Genomic DNA, 25,246 nt, shown 5'->3' on the forward strand with positions numbered 1-25,246 from the left:
TGTATTTCTTCTGCTAAAGTGTAGGGAGTACTTTTTTTTCTCTACAATCTTTTTGACAGTGTGTGTGCATGTAGAAACCATTTTGTGATAAGGATTTGTTTTTTTCATGTGTTTGTAGACAGATAACTATGCAGTTTTTATATTTTGGTAGAATTAGAAAGCAGTCATTGTTTATGAATTTGTGAAATGAGTTATGTTTCTGCAGTAAAATGTAGTACTCCTTGTAGATGAAGAAATGTGTTTTGGTATAGTGCAAGGGATATTGTTGTTTGTCTAGGATCACAAAGAGAGCCTGTGTGCATTTGGGAACCACTGTGAGAGAATCATTTAGTAATATCTTGTATTTGCTGACAGATAACTCTTTTAAAACCTGTCATGTTGTCAAGTTTTAGTATCATGAGAAGCCAGTGTTTGCTTATGCGTTGATTAAATGAGTCAGGCAATGATACAAAAGTGCACTTTTGAAATATTGCACATTGTGTGCAGTTCTCTTACCACTTCCATAGTAGTAAATAAGGTTTGGTAAACTCGTAGGGATAGCGGTTGTTGTCTAGAATCACACTGTGAGTCTGTGTGCATTTGGGAACCAATGTGAGAGAAGCATATGGTAACATTGTTTATTTGCTGACAGATAACTATTTTAAATCCTGTCATGTTGTCAAGTTTTAGTAGCATTAGAAGCCAGTCATTGCTTATGCGTTGATTAAATGAGTCAGGCATTGACACTAAAGTGTAGTTGTGAAATATGTAGATTGTGTGCAGTTCCCTTATCACTTCCAGTGTAGTGAATGAGTTTTGGTGAACTCCTAGGGATAGTGGTGCTTTTCTAGAATCACACTGTGAGTCTGTGTGCATTTGAGAACCACTGTAAGAGAAGCGTTTGGTAACATCATGTATTTGCTGACAGATAACTGTTTTAAAACCTGTCATGTTGTCAAGTTTTAGTAGCATTAGAAGCCAGTCTTTGCTTATGTGTTGATTAAATGAGTCAGGCATTGACACTAAAGTGCAGTCGTGAAATATGTAGATTGTGTGCAGTTCCCTTACCTCTTCCACTGTAGTGAATGAGTTTTGGTAAACTCCTAGGGACAGTGGTGCTTGTCTAGAATCACACTGTGAGTCTGTGTACATTTGGGAACCACTGTGAGAGAAGCGTTTGGTAACATCGTGTATTTGCTGACAGATAACTGTTTTAAAACATGTCATGTTCTCAAGTTTTAGTAGCATTAGAAGACAGTTATGGCTGATGCTTCCATTAAATGAGTTAGGTATTGACAGTAAAGTGTAGTCGTGAAATATGTAGATTGTGTGCAGTTCCCTTACCGCTTCCGGTGTAGTGAATGAGTTTTGGTGAACTCCTAGGGATAGTGGTGCTTGTCTAGAATCACACTGTGAGTCTGTGTACATTTGGGAACCACTGTGAGAGAAGCGTTTGGTAACATCGTGTATTTGCTGACAGATAACTGTTTTAAAAGCTGTCATGTTGTCAAGTTTTAGTAGCAGTAGAAGCCAGTCTTTGCTTATGCGTTGATTACATTAGTCAGGCATTGAAATTAAAGTGCAGTCGTGAAATATGTAGATTGTGTGCAGTTCCTTTACCACTTCCACTGTAGTGAATGAGTTTTGGTAAAGTCCTAGGGATAGTGGTGCTTGTCTAGAATCACACTGTGAGTCTGTGTACATTTGGGAACCACTGTGAGAGAAGCGTTTGGTAACATCGTGTATTTGCTGACAGATAACTGTTTTAAAACAAGTCATGTTCTCAAGTTTTAGTAGCATTAGAAGACAGTTATGGCTTATGCTTTCATTAAATGAGTCAGGTATTGACAGTAAAGTGTAGTCGTGAAATATGTAGATTGTGTGCAGTTCCCTTACCACTTCCAGTGTAGTGAATGAGTTTTGGTAAACTCCTAGGGTTAGTGCTGCTTGTCTAGAATCACACTGTGAGTCTGTGTGCATTTGGGAACCACTGTGAGAGAAGCGTTTGGTAACATTGTGTATTTGCTGACAGATAACTGTTTTAAAACCTGTCATGTTGTCAACTTTTAGTAGCATTAGAAGACAGTCTTTGCTTATGTGTTGATTAAATGAGTCAGGCATTGACACTAAAGTGCAGTCGTGAAATATGTAGATTGTGTGCAGTTCCCTTACCTCTTCCACTGTAGTGAATGAGTTTTGGTAAACTCCTAGGGATAGTGGTGCTTGTCTAGAATCACACTGTGAGTCTGTGTACATTTGGGAACCACTGTGAGAGAAGCGTTTGGTAACATCGTGTATTTGCTGACAGATAACTGTTTTAAAACATGTCATGTTGTGAAGTTGTAGTAGCATTAGAAGACAGTTATGGCTTATGCTTCCATTAAATGAGTTAGGTATTGACAATAAAGTGTAGTCGAGAAATATGTAGATTGTGTGCAGTTCCCTTACCACTTCCAGTGTAGTGAATGAGTTTTGGTAAACTCCTAGGGATAGTGCTGCTTGTCTAGAATCACACTGTGAGTCTGTGTGCATTTGGGAACCACTGTGAGAGAAGCGTTTGGTAACATTGTGTATTTGCTGACAGATAACTGTTATAAAACCTGTCATGTTGTGAAGTTTTAGTAGCATTAGAAGCCAGTGTTTGCTTATGCATTGATAAAATGAGTCATGATTTGACACTAAAGTGCAGTACCATGTAGTATTGTCTTCACTGCACCAGAGCTGAAAATTTAAAAATTTTACCCAGGCACAGTCCTAGAAGTAGACTGATGATTTAGTCAGTTTCTAAGTACTTATGTTGTGAACCATTCATTACCAAATAGACTGCTTCAAATGTCTATGCAGTATGCATGTAGTTCTCTAACCACCTACACAGTTGTTTTCACACCTTCAATTCCCTAGTCAGTATCCATACACTTCTAGGAAACACCCGGTCAGTCCCTTTGCAGTCTTCTAGTGACCCATTCAGCACCATGTAGTAATCCATTCACTGTGCCAAAACCCAAACACTTATAAATTCACTAAGACACTCTCTTTACAGTACTCTAATGATTCAGTCACTGTCTAAGTATTCATGCACTGAGCAAGGCCTTAGCACATGGACTGCTTCAAACCCCTATGCACTATGCATGCAGTCTTCTAACCACCTACAGAATTGTCTTTTACACTTTCAATTCCCTAGTCAGTATCCATATAGTCCAGCAAACATCCTGTCACTCCCTTTGCACTCTTCTAGTGACCCATTCAGTACCAAGTACTAATCCATTCCCTGTGCGAAAAGCCTACCACTTATAAATTCATCCAGGCAGTCTCCTTGCTGTAGTCTAATCATTCAGTCAGTACCCAAGTACTCATGCAGTGAGCCGGGCCTTAGCACATGGGCTGCTTTAAATGCCTATCCAGTATGCATTCAGTTCTCTAATCAGCTGCACAGTTGTCTTTCGCACCTTCAATTCCCCAGTTAGTATTCATATACTTCTAGCAAACACCCTGGTACTCACCCAGTGTGTCTCCTTTTAGTAGTGTAATCATTCAGTCACTTAGCATGTAGTCTTTTAGTGAGGTAGGCTTTAGGGCATGAACTGCTTCAAAGTAGTATGCACTATGTATGTAGTGTTTTAATCATCGTCACACTTGTAGTTCAGGGCTATAGTTTCTTAGTCTGTTTTTATATAAAATGTGTTTGTACAGTAATGGAATACTGTAAATTTGAAAGTTATTAATATACATTTATTTGTGATTCTTTTTTGCAGATACTGTTTTTCAACGTTAAATTCGAGAGATTAAGCCAAAAAAAAAGAAAAAGAAAAGAACAGAGACAGGAGGATTATTTGAAGAAACATCAACCACAAGTATTGAATGAACAAGATAATGTGGCTCAAAGAAAAAAAATTCTGGTAAGATCACGAAGCAATTTATTAAAAATGTTTGTAGGAGCAAACAGAATGTAGAGAATGCTGCAACTTCAGAACATTTTTTAAGTAAGAAAAAAAATCAAAATAAGAGGAAAAGTAAAAAAGCAAATGTTCAGTCAAAGGAGATAAAGTATGGTAAAAGAAGACAAAATCAGTATAAGGAATTACGCAAAAAAATATTTTACAAGAGAGTAGTGCATAATTTGCTGAAAGATGTGAAGAAATATAAAAAGAGAGCTTTATTTTATAAAAAGAAGAAGCATATTGAAAGCATTGTGGAAAAGGCTTTTAAAGTAAAAAGGAAACTGTTTATTTTACTGTTAAACAGAATTCGATCACTAGATAAACCAATATATGTAATGAAGGCCAAAAGTAGGAGGAAAGGAGTTATTAATAAAAAAAAAATTGTGATGATTTTTTGGGAGAATGGAAACACAGTTCTAGTTCAGAGCCTTTTTTTAATGAAGAGAGTTATTCACTAAGTGAAAAATTATTGTATGCAGTTGACACCAGTGGTAGAGGTTATGAGGTTAGTGATGGTTGTCCAATGGAGAAAGAGAAAATGGTTGAAAGAAATGCAGAAGAAGTGATAGCTGATGAAGTTTTAGCGAGACGTGCTAAAAACCCTGTGTACACTTAGGATTGCAGTCGTGTTTGTAGTGTACGACAGGAATCTATTGAAAAATTATGTCGTTTTTTACGAGTCTATACTAAAAAAAGTGTAAAACAAAAGATTAAGCTGTTGCAAGGACTAGACCCTTGCAGAGTGAGAAAACATACTGGTTTGCAAGGTCATTCTCTGGCTTGTCTTTCTAGGAAAGTTTGTGAAAGTGTTTTTCACCATTTCAGAATGCTGGCAGTACATCATACTCAAATGCGGAAGTTAGTGAGAAGGTTGTATTATGCAAAAAGTCCAGCACTAAAGTTAAGTGAGTTGAACAGTGCTCTTTTACGTGGGTCAGTTTCAGATGTGAAGCAGGTCTGTGAGGATATTGAGTTTTGTTACTTTGGGCCTCAGCAAGAGAGTGAAGAAACTGACACATTAGTAGAACAAAATGTTGAAGACAATGTAGAACCTGTAATTACAGAAAAATTTGAGGATGAAATCACAAAGTTTAAGGTAATTTCAGGTGAAAGACCAAATGTTTCTTGTATTTGTTGTCGGCGAAGTCACTATAAAAATCAGACTAGGGGTGTCAATCTGTAATTAAAAGGTGAAATAGAAGATAATGATAAGTGGATGGAATTTGCAACTTATTTGTTGGTAGAGGATTGTTTTGATTTGGGATGTGAGCAGCGTATTTGCAAATATTGTTATAATAAATTAGATGAGAATAAAATGCCTGCTAGAGCTATTCATAATAATCTAGAGTTGGTTGCTATTCCTCCAGAGCTGATTGATTTAAATACGTATGAGTCTATTCTGATACAATGTGTTCACCCGTTTCAGGCTATTGTTCGTATGGAGACCAAAACAAGTAAATTACCTCCATCAGAGTTGCAAAGAGGATTGAAAGGAAGAGTTGTGTATTTACCATTAGATTTAGGGAAAAATGTTGAAACTATTGGTGTAGATCATGCAGAAAATGAGCCACTAGTCATTCTACTTAATGGTGTTCCTACTAAGAAAATCTGGCAAGAGTTAGTGGATGTTAGAAAAGTGCAAACAGCATCATTGTATCTGTTAAAAAATAATGAGTACTATTGAAATGTGTTTGTTGGTGAAGAAGAAATAGATTTAGCAGAAGATAGTGAAACATTAAGTGGACAAATTGAAAAAGTGGACATGTCCAGATGTGAAGAGATCTATGAACATTAAAGTGTACATCCACTTCATTCCAAAGAGGTGATGGGGAATACAATTGAGTTGTTTCAAATGAAAAAAAGCAACAGGAAGTCCCATGAGTGTATGGGAAGAAAGCTTGGAAGCTCGTTGGTTCCCGCAGTTGTTTCCAACAGGAAAAGGTGGACGATATGATGAACGTCCTGTGCAGATTCCTGCATCTGAATATCGGACAACAAGATTATATGCAGAAGATCCAAGATTTCGACAATGTATCCCTTATATGTTTCATCTTCTGTTTGAAAGTGACTTGTCTGGACTTTCATATGCAGTAAATCACATTTTAAAAACTGGAATGCATCTTCAAAATGTAACTGCAAAAGATTTTATGGATAAAGTGCATCAGAGAGATGATCATTTAGAATCTCAGTTGATTAATCTGATGGCATGTCAGCGTGGGACTAATGAATATTGGTACCGTCGACATGGAGAACTGAAATGCATGCTACCGAACTTGGGAACTCTTACATGGTTTGTTACACTTAGCTGTGCTGAGTATGCTTGGGATGATTTACTTGAATTTCTTCGAGAGGCAAATTCCAATATAAAAAATATTGAATACAAGACACCTGGAGAATTGTGCTCTTTGGATCCTATCAATGTATGCAGATATTTCAATCATAGATTTGAAGCTATGATGTCTTTCATCTGCAATAAAAAGAATCCTCCTCTTGGAGAAGTTGTGGATTTCTTTTGGAGAAAGGAGTATCAAGCAAGAGGTGCTCCTCACATACATATGTTGTTATGGGTCAAGGACGCCCCCAAATTTGGAACAGATTCAGATGAAACTGTTTTGTCTTTCATTGAAGATTATGCTACATGTGCTCTTCCAAATAGCAGAGAAGAGAAAAACTTAAAACAACAAGTCTTACGATTTCAAAGCGATAGGTGTGGAAAATACTGTCGACGAAATTACAAGTCAAAGAATAAGTTCTATACCAAATGTCGTTTTGGATTTCCACATCCTGTATTAGCCAAAGGAAGAGTGAACAGTTTTATGTCAGCTGTATGACATACCATCACAAGAAAGTCTCCGAAAAACACCAACAACTTAAGAAGAAGCGAAGAATCAAAATGCATAAATGACTACAATCCAGTTATTTTATCCATGTGGAACGCTAACATGGATATTCAGTATGTTGCGGACAATTCCATTGCTGTTGCTCGATATGTAACATCTTACATTACTAAATCAGAAAAGACTGAATTGAAAGAAATGTGGGAAGAGATTTCTCACGAGAAGACTCTAAGTAAGAAATTATACAGTTTCCGTTTGCAGATGTTATCGCATCGTGAAATGGAAGCATATGAATGCTCAGATCGGTTATCATCTGCAAGTCTATATTCCAAAAGTAGAAGAATCATTTGGGTGAGTCTAGGTCTTGCAGGAATGCGAAATCGGGTACTGAAATCTGTTCAAGAAATTTAATATTTAGCAGAAAATGACCCTGAAAGTACAGATATGTTGAAAAACAATATGTTGGACACATACTATCCAAAGAGAAGTCATCATCTTGAGAACATGTGTCTCTATAAAGTGCTGCAAAACTACCCTTTTAAACGGAATATTACAGAGAACATCAACGATGGAAAATATGGAGTGATTGGTTCTGAAGGATTTCTGGTGAAACAAAGGAAAGGAAACGTAATTAATCAGAGAAAACTGAGTTCAAACCATGGCGTTCTGAACTGGAATTACTTGGAGATTTTCCCAGCTATGAAGATTCATTTAATGCTTGTAAAGATAGCATACAATGCAGTGCTTTTTCAAATTATGTGAAAATGTTGAATGATGATGTTGAATGATGAAATTGATCAAGAAGCTACAATTGCAGCTGAGATTGCTAGAGACAGCAGTTCTCAAGACTGTGAAAGTTCTGCTGCACTGAGTCAAGATCCACTAGGACAACCAATTGTTGAAAATGAAGCAGCGATTGCAATGAATGAGGAGGAAACAGCAATGTATCAAGCACAAGAAGATGCAATACAGTTAGGAAACTTGGAAGAGCAACTAAATGTTGAACAGAAACAAATATATCAGCAAGTGAAAGAGCAGATTAACCATGGATTACTTCATGAAAAGAGAGTGTGCTCATGTACATCATTTCAACCTATCCGAATGTATGTGAGTGGTCAAGCTGGAACAGGAAAGAGTTTCTTAATTAAAGTAATTACAAGTTATCTGCAAAAAACAACTGAGTCGCATTTGTCTTGTGTTGTCACTGCTCCAACTGGGTTGGTAGCACATAACATTGAAGGAATTACTTTACATCGTTTACTAATGCTGCCAGTAGAGCATGAGAACACATTGGAATACCACAAGCTATCTGGAGAAGCTTGGTGTGAAGTTTCAAGAGTGCTGAAGAAAATGAAACTTCTCATTATTGATGAGGTGCGCATGGTTTCAAACTTGATGCTTGCCTTTGTGCATTTAAGAATGCAGCAAATTCTTAAAACAGAGTATGCGTGTTATTTGGAGGAAAACACATCATAGTTTTTGGAGATCTACTGCAACTGACACCGGTAAAAGGACAACCGGTATTTAAAACACTTGCCCATGAAGATACCAGAAAGTCTCTTGGCAGTGTTGGTAATGTGAACATTTGGAGTAATTTTGAATACAAAGAACTGACAACAAATATGTGACACGCAAATGATGCTGAATATGGAAGTATTCTTCAAGATATAAGAATTGGAACTCTTTCAAAAAAAGGGAAAGAAGCTTTGGAGAGTCGATTACTTTGCAATGTCTTTCCAAATGAAAATGCAGTTGCTGCAAAAGTGTACGTGGAAATTGCTAAAAATAAGTCAGTGATTTGCTTAATGCAGACACTGCGTGAGTGTTCAATATTCAACGAAGAATTATTAAAATTGGAAAATGAAGAAATTGTTAAAATGGAAGCCATCGATAAAATACTACTTGAAGGAATCACTATTATTTTGACGGGTAAGTTGAGATCAAAACTAGATTGTTTTGAAAAAAAAATATCTAAAACTGCTGGTTTGGAAAAGACACTGTATGTGTGTGTAAACTGTCGGGTAATTTTAAGGCGTAATTTGGATGTAGAGAAAGGTTTAGTTAATGGTGCAATGGGTAAAGTTGTGGATTTTGTGAATTATCAGAAAAAAGAAGGAATTGAATTTTTAAAAATTAAATTTTATCAGATTGATGAAGTTAAAGAAATTGTTTGTTGTTCAGTTCGTTTTTTGCTTGTTAACCTCTTCTATGCCCATGACGAGATAGTCTCGTCATGGAGCGCGGTTGCGCTGTGCCCATGACGAGACTATCTCATCATGGACCCCGCCCGCTAATGAAAGGCTCGGCACAGGAGGAGGAAAGGGCGGGGCACTCAAGGGGTTAAAGATTTATATGTCCATAGGAAACAATTTCCATTTTCTCTGGCATATGCAGTGACTATTCATAAATCTCAAGGATTAAGTGTAGACAGTGCATTGGTGAACATTGGATCTACTGTATTTAAAGAGGGTATGGCATATGTTGCTTTGTCGCGCGTCAGAACATTATCTGGTTTGTTTTTGATTGATTTTGATGAGACAAAGGTTACTGCAGATGCAAACTGTGTAAAAGAGTATAATAGGTTAAGAAGGGTGTATGCTCCAAATGTAGGTCAATATCCTGTATTTGAAAAGCGTGTGGTTGGTCGAAAAAGAAGGTTAGAGAATATCTGTACTGAAGATGTCAAGAAGGGAAAAGAACAAGATAATGTTACGATTGCAGGTAAAAAGAAATTGGACACTGTTGAGAGATTGTTGGTTATCAGTTTGAAAACAGTTCTGGTGTCAACTGCTATGCTAATGTAGTGGTCAATGTTGTTTTATATCTGGAAGGTTTGCAAGCACAAATTATGCAGAATCGGGAAAAAAGATTTTGTTCTCTGTTGCATTCTGTTTATGAAAAATTGACAACAGATAGAAGTAAAATACAATCTGTTTCAGATGTTCATAATCTTTTGGATGTGTGTTCTGGTTCTACACAATTTACACAATGTAACAAGATGCCCAGGAATTTTTAATGGATATGCTTACAATTTTTGAAAATGAAGGTGTAGAAATAGAAAATATGTTTGGCCTTTCTTACAAATGGGAACATTATTGTGAAAATTGCATGTATACATGTAGCACCAATGTAGACACTGAGAGATTTCTGTATTTAACATTACCAGACTGTAAATCAGTGTCTTTCAATAAATTAGTGAAAGGTGCAATTCAAAACATGGAGTGTATCCAATGTAAATCAGAAATGTTATCCACATTATTCTTAAAAAAATATGGAAAATACATAATTTTAATGATGCAACGTTGTACAGCTGATGGAAGAAAATTGGATACTTTAATAAAGCAGTTTGTAGCAACACAAGTATCAATATCAGGAAGGACTTTTGTAGCAATTGCAATAATTTTCCATGATGGTCCTTCCACCACATCTGGACATTACACTGCCTATATAAAATGTGACAAAGGCTGGACACTAATGATGCCCAGTTGGTTTTCAAACAACGTTTGCCTAGGGAATTACAAAATTTGTACCTAATATTTTTAAAGCCAAAGTTTTAGGAAGATAATTCACTCTCTGAGGAATTGATTATTATAATTTAATAGAACTACCATTGGACAATTTACATAAAGAAGAAGTGCAAAAATACCATTTGGCCTCAAGGAAGGGTATATTTTTGAATTATGGACTTTTTGGTGGTCATTTATTCGGTGAATATTTTAATGCGGCAACATTTACAGTTTTTATAAGTTATAACATTTTGTAACCTGTAAGCATTTCATATATGTATGATTTGTATTTTCTGGTATTGTTACTGAGAATAGTATGTTGGTTTTTTTTTTAACAATCTTTCTGATTGTTTTTTTTTTGCCCGCTGTTAAGTGATGAGTACCATTGAAATCACTATTTCTAGTGAAATTCAATATATTCTGAGAACAGCAAAAAAGGCAAACAAATTACTTTGTGGAAATTATGTTGTGTTGTAAAAAATGTATTATTATGTTATGTTATGTTATGTTATGTTATGTTATGTTATGTTAATTTATTTCTTCTATAGCGCTCGGCTACTCCCAGGAGCATCCCGGCGCTTTGCTGAAGAACATTGGCAGACACAACAGAAACGCAACCACAGAAAGGAGATAGAGAGAAGACCAGATTATCTGAAGAAATAAAGTTTATTTAGTGAACAGCCACGTTTTAAGCTCCTTTCTAAAAGCGAGGAGACTGGGAGCCTGTTTAAGAGAAAATGGTAGTTCATTCCACTCCTTCGGGACCAAGTAGCGGAAGGAGCGACCACCCATCCTTGTGCGCCTAATGACCGGGACTGTCATTTTGGATAGCAAAGATGATCGCAAGGCCCTACCCGGTCCATATCAGGAGAGACGTTTCCTTAAGTACTTAGGGCCAGAGCCTTGTAGAGCCTTAAAGGCAAGAGTCAGGCACTTAAATTGAATTATTTTAGCGATCGGCAGCCAGTGTAAAGCATTTAATAGGGCCGTAGCGCCAGTTCTTCTTGGGAGCCCGTAGATAGCACGGGCTGCCGAATTCTGGACCACTTGCAAACGGGTCAAAAGATATTTTGGAAGACCCAAAAGAAGCGCGTTTGCGTAATCCAATCGCGATCCGATCAGAGCCTGAACAATAGTCTTCCTATGCTGAATAGACAAAAGAGGAAGGAACTTTCTCAGCATCCGTAAGATGCCAAAACATTTACCTGAAAGGCACGAAACATGTGGCCCAAAGGACAATTCACTGTCCACAATCACTCCCAGGTTTTTAGCCTTAAGGGACACACTGTCAGGTGGAAACAAATCTTGAGGCCACCAGGCTTTCCAGTCTGGCTCAGAGGTGCAACCAAAAAAACCCATTGCACCTAAACCACTCGAAGACCGCTCCCAGACAATCCTTGATCTGTACGCCATCGAAAGTCCCGCCCCTGTCACAGGTGAAAAGGAGCTGGGTATCATCGGCGTAAGATATGATCTGGGCGCCAAAAGACTCCGCGACTGCCGCCAGAGGGGCCATAAAGATGTTAAATAGCAAGGGGCTAAGGATGGAGCCCTGCGGTACCCCTACCTCTAGCGGAGCCATATCAGCGGAAAAAGGGGGCGCCCAGATCGTTTGTCGGCGGCCGCCTAAAAAGGATTTAAGCCAACTCCACACAGTCCCCCGAATGCCGCACTCCCAGAGTCTTACAAGGAGGCGGTCATGAGGGACTGTGTCGAAGGCCGCCGATAGATCCAACATTACCAGCATGGCCCTTCCTCCAGCGTCGAGCACTTCCCTGATGGCATCCGTGACCTCTAAGAGGGCAGACTCTGTGCTAAAATTAGCACGGAATCCAGATTGCGTGTCATGCAGCAAATCGTGCTCCTCGATGAAATTAGAAATCGTCCGATGTGCAAATTTCTCGGCCACTTTCGCCAGAGCAGGGAGAAGGGAGATGGGCCTATAGTTGGCATGGATGAGGGGTCCAAGGTGGGCTTCTTGATCAATGGCAGGATCAAAGCATGTTTCCACGCTTGTGGGACTACTCCCGTTAGCAGTGAAGAATTCAAGAGTGGATTCAGCAGGGCATTTAAAGCAGGTGCCACTTTCCCCAGATGTTTAGCTGGGCACGGATCAAGTGGGGAGCCTGATTTCAAGCCTGACAAAAGCTCCAAAGAAGTGTCAAGGCAAAGGTGTGGAAAAAGTGAAAGAGAAGGGCCTAAGCTCTCCCTAAGTATAGGGGGGGATGAAGGACCCGTGGCCAACTGAGAGCTAGAGTGGAGAAGGGAGGCTTGAATAGTTGTAATTTTGCTGGTGAAGAAAGTTGCAAGCTGTTTTATCCATTCTTCAGAATGAGTATGAGATACAGTACAGATAGCAGGGGACGTAAAATCCAAAACTACTTGAAAGATTTCCTTGCAGCCATTTTCGGCCTCATCAATTCGTCGCTCAAAATAAGCTTTTTTTTCCTTCCAAATTGACTGATGGTAAGCTTTAGTTATTGCTCGGAATTTCGCTTTCTCAGTCAAGTCGTAGGCCCGTCGCCAGACTCTCTCCGCCCTTTTACAGCCCTGCCACTGCTCCCTTAACTGGGAGGTGAACCAAGGGGCAGACGCTCTACGTTCGCCTTGTTTAATCTTAGTTTCGGGAATTAAGGTCTGGAGTCTTGCTGTCAGCCAATTCTGAAAGAGACTAAGATTCTCTTCCAAAGAACCCAAAAGAGGACATGGAAAGATAGCAAGGGCCTCAGATAGCATTTCCGCCGAAAGTAGATGGAAAGGGCGCGAGGTTCGCATGGTCTCTTTGGATTCTCTCACCCGAATAAGAGCAGTGGCAGGTACCGAGAAAGAGACCAAAAAGTGATCTGACCACAGTACAGGTTGTATAGATTTAATCACAATAGCTTTTGTAGAAAAAATCTGGTCAAGAATATGGCCTTTATTGTATGTTATAATTTTTTTTTTTTCTTTCACAGATCCAAATTTTAAAATAAGCAATTTTTAACAGTTTATATTTGAATGAAAAACAGCAAAAAATGAATACCATTTTTTATTCCTATTACTATGAAGGTAAGTTTAACTAAGTCTCAATATGCAGAATGAAGAGGCCTGCAAGAAGCTACAAAGTTGAAACACGTTTCTAAAAACACTCTGTTTATGTAGTTTTGAAATCTGACCAGATTTGAGGGGTTCATAATATTTCACGATTTTAGCTGTTGAAGGACCGCAATCATTTCAATCATTCTTCTTTGAACATCTTTGCAGACAAAACTCTGTGCTTACTTTTATCATTCGCAAGGAAATTTAAAAACGGAAACATGTCACTTTTTGTAACATAGTTATTGTGCAAGATACTCTATTGTATTTACAAAGAGAGGAAAAGGCACTCTGTGCACTTTTTATACTCCATGTAAATACAACCTCATCATTTAGACCACTTTGTGTTGAAAGGGTGTTCTATAAGTGTTGTTGTGCATGATTGCACTTAATACTCATAGAACAAGACACATGTCTAGATTTATCAGAAATCATAAATCTCGATATGTGTGTGGATGGTGCACCTTTCTACAATTGGTGTAGGAAAGCACAACAAAGAGAATTGTTTTAATTTCTGCACATTTTTATATCTTCAATGCATGCTGAAATGTTCAGCATACATTGAAGGAGAAAAATGCATTTTCTCATTGTTTGTGCAGGAAGGTGTGTCTTCCTGTAGAAAAACAAACAGCACATGACACAGATATCCTTGCACTATGGTGCAAGGGTGCCTGTGTCACCACATGGCTGCAGTTTAAGCAGCCGTGCAGACAGAAGCATAGATTTGCAACATATTTATGTACATATGTTGCATCCCTGTGCTTCGGAAGTACTACAGCACACTGCAGTTGAAGAGGTTACTGTGTGATGCTGCAGCACTTCCTTATAGTTCTGCACTTATACATTCACCATACGCTACTAATGCATTCATTCAGTCAATTACATACTACACATACATTCATCTAAACTTTCACACACTAACAAAGAAATTTAGCTCTTTTTTTAAACCACGAAAGTTAGTTCTTACAAGAACTTTTTTTTTCTTTTTTTTTGGGTTTTTCTAACAATTTTGTGATTTTTTTGGATTTTCTGAAAAACAAAAAAAAAAACAGGAGAAACCAAAGAATGAACTTCAGGGAACAATGAAAAAAAAAAAACCCAGCAAATATGTCTTACTTGGCGGCGGCAGATCAGATCGATCGACTGCTCGCCATAGCACAAAGTCTTATTGCACTTAGTGCAGAGCACTTTTAAAAATTGAAATTGAGGACGGATGTCCAAGGTTTGCTCTGGTGGATGCACTCTCGATGTGCTCGGCTGCGATGAGGTGGATGGCGCAGGAGCAGGAGCGTTTCTCATCCGTCGGCACTCTTCTTTTGCAAGATTGTTTGGATGAAGGGTCCTCATGTGCTTCATCATACTTGCCGTGCCGCAAGAGTATTTCTTGTTAGGATCCCCTCTCGATAGGACTCTTTTGCAAATCTTGCATTTGACCAAGGTGGCATTGGTTTTATTCTGCCCCTCGGGAAAAGTAAAAAATGTCCATACCACTGAAGAGAAACTTTCTTTGCGTGGTAACTCCGGCAAAAATTCATCCTCAGAAGTATGAGGTGATGCAGGTGATGCCTTAGTCTAAAAAATCTTCTTCTCTCCAAAGAGGAGGTTCTCCAAAGAAGCTCAAAGAAGAATGATTGAAATGGGTGGGGTCTTTCAGTAGTTAGAACAGGAAGTGTAATGAACCAATCAAATCTCTTTTTTTGCAGGTCACATGGGATCCGCGCACCGTGCGCTTACGCAGCACGCATCCAGCGCGCATCAGCGAAATTGAATTAAAAAGAAATATAGGATTATATGTCAAAATATATTAGTTTTAAGACTAGTTTAGAGTTTGCCTTCAATTAATATTCACATGAAATACATAACTATGTTTTTTTAAATGTTAAATACTTCGCGGGATCCACGCACCCACCGCGTCATAGACGCAGATGACGCATCGCGGAAGCGCGTAAACGGCGTGTTACGTACATCGAACTTGTCACGTATAGGCTGGGAGTAGCGTACCGGTCGCATTGAAATCGCGCACTAACCACGTACCCGACGCATACCATGCGCGGATGCTATCGTGTAGGGATCGAGAGCGGTGCGCTTAGGGTGCGCGGATCCAAAAACATGGAAAAAATATATATAAAATAAAGTTTTGCACATATATTTAAAAACATATTTTGAAAAATATAAAAAAAATATGTTTGAAAAACCCATTAGGTTCAAATAATATTTTTTAATTTTTAAAAGAATTAATTGAAAAAATACATTTAAAAATGGTGATAAAAAAGTATTTTAAAAAAAATGTAATTAACAAAGTGACACACTGAATTTGAAAAATATAGAAATCCAATCAAAATCATTAAACATGATATCTTCACAGATAAGTTATAGATAGGAATTAGCATTTAAAAAACCTTTGAAATTCACTGAAAAAACCATAGGTTTCAGGCCTGATATAGCTAGGAATTAGCATTTGAAAAACCTTTGAAATTCACTGAAAAAACCATAGGTTTCATGCATGTTAGAGTTAGGAATTGGCATTTAAAAAACCTTTGAAATTCACTTAAAAAACCATAGGTTTCAGGCACGTTATAGTTAGGAATTGGCACGAGGGTTTTGTACGAGGGAAATGACCAGCTAACTATAACACCCCTGAAACCTATGTTTTTTTCAGTGAATTTCTAAGGTTTTTTAAATGCCAATTCCTAACTATACCGTGCCTGAAACGTATGGTTTTTTCAGTGAATATATATATATATATATATATATCACCACCAAACGCTGACCTTTTTGAAAAATCAGCGGGACACATGCTCTGGGCACAAGAAGGGATTTATTCAGCACGCAAACCGTATTCCTGTAGTCTGTGAAATCTTCATGGCAGACGCGTTTCTGGCCGAAATGGCCGTCATCAGTGCCGGTCCCACAGGCTGTTGATTCCTCGTGGACTCAAGAGGCCACTCCCTTTGAAGTGGACTCTAAGCTCCTCCTCCCACAGGCAGGTGTGTTCATTACGTTAAGCATCCCAAGTCCAATGCATCATGGTACTTGCAGTCACCACGAGAATATATATATTCACTGAAAAAACCATAGGTTTCACACATGTTATAGTTAGCGGAAATTTTACTGATAAAAAACCAGTGAAATTCCCCCGTTATAGTTAGTGCAGGCAACTATAACTCACGCGACCGCAATCCTCTGCTGATGCTAATACTGTATTTAGACACTTATTTGCCCATGTCTTCTTCCATACATTTTTAGCTATACATATATTACAAATATTTTTTTTTCATAAAGACACATATGTCATCAGCAGAAGATTGCGGTCGCGTGAGTTATAGTTGCCTGCACTAACTATAACGGGGGAATTTCACTGGTTTTTTATCAGTAAAATTTCCGCTAACTATAACATGTGTGAAACCTATGGTTTTTTCAGTGAATTTGCAAGTTTTTTTAAATGCTAATTCCTAACTATAACGTGTGTGAAACCTATGTTTTTTTCTGTGAATTTGTACGGTTTTTTAAATGCTAAGTTACTTTACGCCATTCGTGGCGTGCGCGCCCACTTAACGCAGTTCGTTCCGTGCGCGCACGGTAAGCACGCGGTGCTTACTGTGCTTACGGTGCTTATAAGCCATGCACAAATGGTGCGCTTCGGGCACCATTTGCACACGGGGTGGAGAGAGTGTGGATAATTTTTTCTTTGATTATTTTTGTTGAAAATATTGTGGTTTTTTACACATCTGATAAGCCCTGCACATTTGGTGGCCTGCGGACACCAAAAGCACAGGGGGTGGGGAGAGTGTGGATAGTGGTTTTTTTTTTATATTTTTTACCGTACGGTAAGCGTAATCGGCGAAATTAGCGAAAAAAAAAAATGGCTTTTTTGGCCTTGGGGGGTCTTGGGGGACTCCCTCATCATGGCTATGTGTGTGTGAGCTGTCAAAACAGCTCCTTTACATGTGTATTGGTTTTAATTAAACAACCTAACTCTCAGTGCGAGAGAGAAAATGGCGGCCACCGCTTCCTGGTTTGGGCCGATTCGAATGTTTACTAAGATCTAAGAGCCAATCAGAATCGCGCTCGCGCACGCCACCGTACGCGTACGGTAAGCTTACGGTAAGCGTACCGTAAGCTGGCTCAGATATATATATTGATTTAAAGGCTATTTTCTCAGAATCTACTGAACAGATTTACACCCAACCTACAAAAGGCACTTCCTTGACCTAGGGACTACCTCTCTGCCAAATTTCTAGTAATTCTGTTCAGCCGTTCGGGCTGTAGCCCTGTCTAAAGGTCCTATGGAAAAATGCATGGGAAAAACGCGTTTTGGGACCCCCCTTTTATCTCAGCCCCCGCTTGACGAATCCCCCCGAGACTTTCAGGGTAGGAGCGGAGCGTAGCGCCCCACCTATTTTGAGAAATTCGCGAGGATTCGTCGACCGGCGCCAAAGTTATTCAAAATAGAATGTTGCAGATTTCCTATGGAAAAGGGGTCCTAACTATAACTACCTACTGGCGACCGCCAGTAGGTAATATATATATATATATATATATATATATATATATTCACTGAAAAAACCGTAGGTTTCACACATGTTATACTTAGCTGGAGATTTTACTCATAAAAAACCAATGAAATTCCCCCGTTATAGTTAGTGCAGGCAACTATAACTCACGCGACCGCAATCCTCTGCTGATGCTAATACTGTATTTAGACACTTATTTGCCCATGTCTTCTTCCATTAAAATTTAACTATACATATATTACAAATATTTTTTTTTCATAAAGACACATATGTCATCAGCAGAGGATTGCGGTCGCGTGAGTTATAGTTGCCTGCACTAACTATAACGGGGGAATTTCATTGGTTTTTTATGAGTAAAATCTCCAGCTAAGTATAACATGTGTGAAACCTATGGTTTTTTCTGTGAATTTGCAAGGTTTTTTAAATGCTAATTCCTAACTATAACGTGTGTGAAACCTATGGTTTTTTCAGTGAATTTGTACGGTTTTTTAAATGCTAAGTTACTTTACGCCGTTCGTGGCGTGCGCGCCCACTTAACGCAGTTCGTTCCGTGCGCGCGCGGTGCGCTTCGCGCACCGCGCGCCCACTTTACGCAGTTAGTGCCGTGCACGCACGGTGTGCTACGCGCACCGCGTGCCCACGTTACGCTGGATGGGCAATGTACGCACGATGCGCTTCGCGCACCGTCCGCTCACGGAGAACATATTATGCCCTTCGTTATGAAAGGTAATCTATTAAATGTTCAATTGGCCGCAATGCACTGCTGATGACGTCACATATTACATCACTCATGACATGGTCAGTGACATCACTCATGACATCACTGATGACATCTCAAATGAAATCACTGATGACATCATCCAGTGAATGTGTGTTTTTCTGAAAATTACATATATTTTATATATGTATATCTCAAGGTCGATGGAAGAATAAATGGGTATATAAGTGTCTAAATGGATGATTTGTTTTTGAAAAATTGATTGTATAACTGACTGATTAAGTGTATCTTAGTGAATACATGGCTTAGTGAGCAATGCTTAAATATGTAAATATCTGTATCAGTCTCTCACTTTGTGTATAAGTGGCTGCATACGTTGGTGAGTAGCTACATGAGTGTCTATATAGGTTATTAGTTGGTTTTTTGAGTATCAGTATGAGTGTCTGAGTGTCTGTATGGTTCAGTGGGGGGTATTATGTAGTGCATAGGTGCATGAATGAGTGACTCACTGTTTGTATGTGTTGAAGACAGCATGTGTGCAGGACTCTATGGGTGGATGAGTGTGTGCATGGATCTCTTAGTGAGTGAATGGCTGTCTCAATAGTGTATTTATGAGTAACTACATATGTTTTAAACTAGTATATGTGACTATTGGTGTATATAAGTTAGGCCTGGGCTCAAATTTTGTTCCGTTCGCGGAAATTGCGATAATTTGAAATTTTCGCGTTCCGCGGAAAGCGCGTAAATGTCAAAATTTCTGCATTCCGCAGCTTTGTGATAATTTGGTTCTTGCTCGCGCTGTAAAATAATACATTCTCGCGCGCGCGCGATCGCCTTACCTGAATCCCTGCGTTCGCCGACAAGTTTTCTTGATCTGGTCGCATTCTCCATGAGATGTTGTATTGTTTTTAGCCATTTGCGCTGTCTCGCGACAGTTCGCGCCCACAGTGAAGTCATGCGTCGCGCGATCACGTCTTTCTTCTCGCGATCATGCACTGCGAGACAACTGAAAACAAGATGGCCGCGCCCGCGAGCAACTGCATGGGTAAGTTGGCGAGCCACAACCATGCAGAAAATCTCGCGAACATACGGGAAAAAAACTTCTGCATCTTCGCGATATTTCCGCGTGTTTGCAATAATTTTTAACATTTTCGCGATAATTTGCGAAAGTGGATTTCGCAAATTCCGCCCACCCCTAATATAAGTGAGTATATGTGAGAGTGAGAGATTGGAAGAGTTCCTGTATGAATAAGTATGTGTTTCTATAAGTGATTGTTTAAAAGACTAAGTATGTGCAAGTTTCTGTAGAAGTAAGGGTGGTGGTGTGTGTATAACTGTATATGCAAGTAAATGGATGTTTGATTGTTTATTAGCATGATGAGTGGCGTTGTGTAACAGGATGTATAGGTGTATGAGTACATATGATGAGTGAGTACATGTATGAGTGACCGTATAGGACTGTTGGTGAATGAGTGTATGTGGATCTTAGAATTACTGAATAGGTTGTTGTAACTGCTATTGGTATGTCCATTGCTTTGAAAATTGTAGTTTCTATTTTTGAATGTGTGTATCAAAGGTTATATTAGAGGGAGAGGAAGTCTGCCACTCTATCACAAAGATGATGTCATCAGTGATGTCATCAGTGATGTCATCAGTGATGTCAGTTGAGATGTCATCAGTGATGTCATGAGTGATGTCACTGACCATGAACGCCCCTGAAACCTATGGGTTTTTCAGTGAATTTCTAAGGTTTTTTAAATGCTAATTCCTAACTATAACGTGCCTGAAACCTATGGTTTTTTCAGTGAATTTCAAAGGTTTTTTAAATGCTAATTTCTAACTATGCCTACAGAGATAGGACATGTGAAGAAAGAAGAAAAAACACACAGAAAGAAAAAAAGAAATGCTCCCTGGCGCATACTGGAGATACCTGTTGGGCTAGTTGGCCCTCAGGGACCCTCAGTATTGAAGGGGAATTAATTCCCCAACTTACAACTGGCCAGGGGGTGAGTTTGCAGAGTGCTGCAAGGAGGGGGCGTGGCCTCTTTTATTTATTTTATGTTTTTAAGAAGGAGGGCTGTGTGGCCCCCCTTCTTTTCCTAATTTATTGGCCCTGGGGACCCCATCCCCCAGGGCCTGGACACTAATTTGTTTTGTTGAAAAAAAGAAAGGTGTAAAAAGGGGCACGGCCTACACCACCTCTCTGCAACGCAGAGCAGTGGCGCTTACTGGAAGCACCTGGTGGGCTAGTTGGCCCCCAGGGTCCCTCAGGATTGAAAGGGAATTATTTCCCCAACTTAAAACACACCACAGGGCGTGTTTGCACACGTCACCTCAGGCCCCGTCCCCTCCTTTCACCACTGTGTAAACGCGCCCTGTGGCCGTTCTAAGTTGAGAGATTAAGTCCCCTTGAATCCTAAGGGTCCCTAGGGTCAAACTAGCCCACTAGGTACCTCCAGCAAGCGCCAAAGAGCTGCGTTGCATAGAGGTGTATAAAGTAGAGTGGCCACAGAACACCTGTCTGCAACACTGCTCCCTGGCGCATACTGGAGATACCTGTTGGGCTAGTTGGCCCTCAAGGACCCAAAGTATTGAAGGAGAATTAATTCCCCAACTTACAACTGGCCAGGGGGCGCGTTTGCAGAGTGCTGCAAGGAGGGGGCATGGCCTCTTTTATTTATTTTATTTTTTTAAGAAGTAGGGCTGTGTGGCCCCCCTTCTTTTTCTTATTTATTGGCCCTGGGGACCCCATCCCCCAGGGCCTGCACCCTAATTTGTTTTGTTGAAAAAAATTAATTTGGAAGGGGGCCACGTGGCCCTCCTCCCAAGGCCTTAATCGCCAACCCCGGGTCATGGCCTTTTTTTTTTTTTATTCTTTAGGAGGGTGGCTCCGTTGTTCCCCTCCTCAGGCCACTTATGGCCCCGGGGACCCTATCCCCCAGGGCCGGCCTTTGTTTTTTATTATTTATTTTTTAAATGTATTTATAGAAACACATAGGACATGCTGGACATACCGTATGTACCTATCACCATGACGATCTGCGTGATATTCATTAAAAGGTGACTATGCATACAATGAATCCACGTGGAATGTATTTACACCACTAGTGAAGCTCTGACGTGTCTGACGCCCTACCGTGCCTAATCCCGGCGTCCCCGCCGGTGGGTACTCTCCAAGTAGACACTCTTGTCGTTTATTTATACAAACATGGGTAGCTATTGACGGGCACATTTAATACACAAGCACACCAAGCCATTCAAAGGGGATTCGACAAAAATTCGACCAAACTATGTAAGAAACCCCCCTCACAGTTAATAAAACACACATCCACCGCCGGATGTGAAATACTTTTTATTTTACTCTCTGGAAAGGAGACGAACCTCACTTGAGAGTCACAGCGTGCTCCTGGCTGAGCCCAATGCTGTGTTACACCCACCAGTGCCCGCCGAGTGCCACACACCTCTGTGTTGTATTCCAACACCACCCCGTGAATCTGTCATGCCACACTTGCCTTCGCACGGGTTATATTGCCCCATCTAACGCGCCTTCCTCGATGCCTATGTTATAACACACAACGCTATGCCATACATATTACAATCTGGAATCCATATCTTTGTCACAGTGCTTATGCAACGTTACACTCCCGAGCACATATTTTATATTACAACTTTAGAGACTAGTTAGGTTACACAACACTGCCCTGTGCATATTACACTCCAAGGCGTATATCGCATAGCACGCGCTAGTGCCTGGGCTATCTCGCGCTCTCCAATGAATCTGTCATTGCGCACAATGTATTGCATAATATATTTCACGCTTTGGTTCATCTTGTATCACACTTTTTGGTGCATAGTTTATACCATATGCTATATCTAGTTTTCATTTTCAATCGTGCTCTCAGGACTATGTTCTTTATAACACTGCGTTCACCTACCATTTTCACGGGCATTACATTTAGCGATGGGGGGTGGAGGGTCAGCGGGTGTTTCTGCCAAGTGAGCCCGGAGTCACAGTCACAAACGTCCTCTTCTTCCTGAATAAAAGTGAGATTATGCTGCATACTTGTTCATATTTTAAGTAGTTCGCACAGACACACATTTTAAAAACAATAAAGTTCCTAATACCCACCTTCTGTGAACAGTTAGCTTGCTGCCCATCCACCTCCTCCCTATCCTCTGTTGTCTGAATCCATGGACTAGCCTCCTCCCTCCTGCCATGCATGGTCTGATGTGCTGCCACTGCCCTCCATTTAGCATGATGTACCAGTCCACTCCTCCTGCCCTCCATTGCCCAATTCTATGGCCCATCATTGACCTCCTGCTTAGCCTCTGTGCTTAGCTTGCTGCCCCTATTCTCCTTTGCCCTGCCCTCCGATGTCTTTATGCATGCACCTGCTCCATCCTTTTTGCCCACCATGTTTCATGGACCTGCCACTCCGATCTACTCTGAGTGTTCTGTCCATGCCACCTCCACCCTGCCTGTCCACATGCCATGCCCCTATCCCCTTCCTCCTGTCCTCCATGGTCCATTTTACTGCCACACCCTTCTGCCCTCCCTGGTCTGTTGTACTGCAACTGCTCCTCATGCCTGACCCATGTGGTCTGTTGTGAGACCCCTTCCCCTGAACTCTCTTGTCTGTGCCCAGGTCCTGACCCTCCCTTCTATCCTCCATCGTCCTTTGTGCATGCCCCTGCACCCTCCTTCTTGCCCATCATAGCCATTGTGCTGCCACTAACCCTCCCGCTTGCCATGCATGGTCTTCTGTGCTGCCATGGCCCCTCCCACCTTCCCTGTGTGGTCAGCTAGCTGCCCCTGACCCCCTCCCACCTTCCCTCCATGGACTGTGTGTATGTCATCATAGTCTCGCTGTTGCTCTCCATGGTGTGTCTTGTTTCTAGTGCCCATCTTGCCTGACCTCCATGGTCATCTTGCTGCTCCTGCCCTGCCCCCTTGCCCCCAGCCCTCTATTTCCATGTGCAGACCCCTATTCCCTCCCTCCTGGCTTGTCTGTTCCATTGTAATGCCCCTGATCCGCCCCTCCTGCCCTTTATGGTCTGTTATGCTGCAGCTTTCTCTCCTGTCTGTCTATTATGGCTAGCTAGCTACCATTGCCTCTTTCCCCTCTGTTCTCGGTTGTCCATGTGCATGGTCCTGTCCCCTCCCTATTGCTTTCTATGGATTGTTGTGCTGCACCCCCGTCCCGCATGCCCTGTGTGATGTATTATGCTGCGGCAAACCCTGATGCCTGCCCTGTAGGGTCAGTTTGGTGCACCTCTCCATGTCCCTCCTGTCCTCTGTTATCCAAGCCCATGTCCAATTCCTCCTGCCTACCATGATCCAATGTACCATACTTGCGAACATTTTGAACTTGGTAAGAAGGAGATTTTGAAAAAAAACTGGGGTATTGATTTTCCCCTTTGAGTTACATTGAAAAAGAGGAGATTGTAGACAGGAGACAGATCAAATAAAGCCCATTTGAGCTTAAAAACATTGGACGTTTCCTGGCTGAAATGGATCTGTTGGCATGTATGGTTGTACTACCACTGCCTCTTCCTTCTGCCCACAATGGTCTATTATATTGCCACAGCCTCTCTTGCCAGTCCTGTATTGTTGGTTTGTTGCCCCTGCCCCCCTTTCCACTGCCCTCCATAGTCTGTTGTGCTGCCACTGTCCTTCCTGCCTGCCCAATGTGGTCACATTGTTGCCTCTGCACTCTCCTACCTGCCTTCAATTTTCAGAGTCCGTGTCCCTGGCCTCTGCCTCTCAACTGTATCCCAATGAACAACTAGATTGCTAACATTCTATATTTATTACAAAAGTGTGGAACGCCTGACGTCATCTTGATGTGATCAAAACTGTAATACCTAGAGCATTTCCTTTAGAAATTACATATATGAGAGGGTCTTATTTGCATCAAAATTATGGTTAGTGCTCTAAAAAACTAAAATGAGGACATATTTCTGAGTTTTCAAATAGCGACAAAGAACTTTTAAATTATTTGTAATCTTTATGTTTTTTTATCCAGTTGACCACTTGATTAAATGTTGCACTTAGGGGAGAGGATGTGGTGTTACTTCCAGAGCTGCAGACTTTGCAACTGGGGAACCAGGTTGGAGTTTCTGCTTCAGCTCAACATTCTGTGATTCTGGTCAAATCACTTAAACTCCCCATGTCTACAACCAAAATGAATTTGATCTTGTGTGATGTAACCAATGCTCATGTAAAGCACTCCAATAACTGACAAGTCTGCATTATATAAAACTGCAAATACACAAAAAATAAGTGTTTTGCACACTTCTGTCATTGGGCTACATGTGGGCTACATTTGGGTGATAGTTGTGCTGCATTTGGGCTCTTTTGTCTCTGGTGGCCATCTTGGGAGATTTATTTGTTATGAAGTTTCCTAATTTCCTCATTTACTGGAGTCTCCTCAGTAGGAAATGCTTTCAGTTTTTTACTTTGATTCCATCAAGAAGGTATTCAGATATGTCACACATTTGCCATAAATTCTGAATGTTAGCACTCTAGTTGCTCATTAGATCACTGTAGTAAAGCTACTGCTCACCAGGGAAGTCTGATGCTGTTATTAAAAGTGCATGTTTCAGTCTGCATGCCAGAATTTTTTCATGAAATAGAAGAGGATTTGAGAAGTCACTCAAAATGTGCCCTAATTTTTCT

The sequence above is a fragment of the Triturus cristatus genome, chromosome 2_2 (assembly GCF_964204655.1).
Source record: "Triturus cristatus chromosome 2_2, aTriCri1.1, whole genome shotgun sequence".
Classification (NCBI taxonomy): Eukaryota; Metazoa; Chordata; class Amphibia; order Caudata; family Salamandridae; genus Triturus; species Triturus cristatus.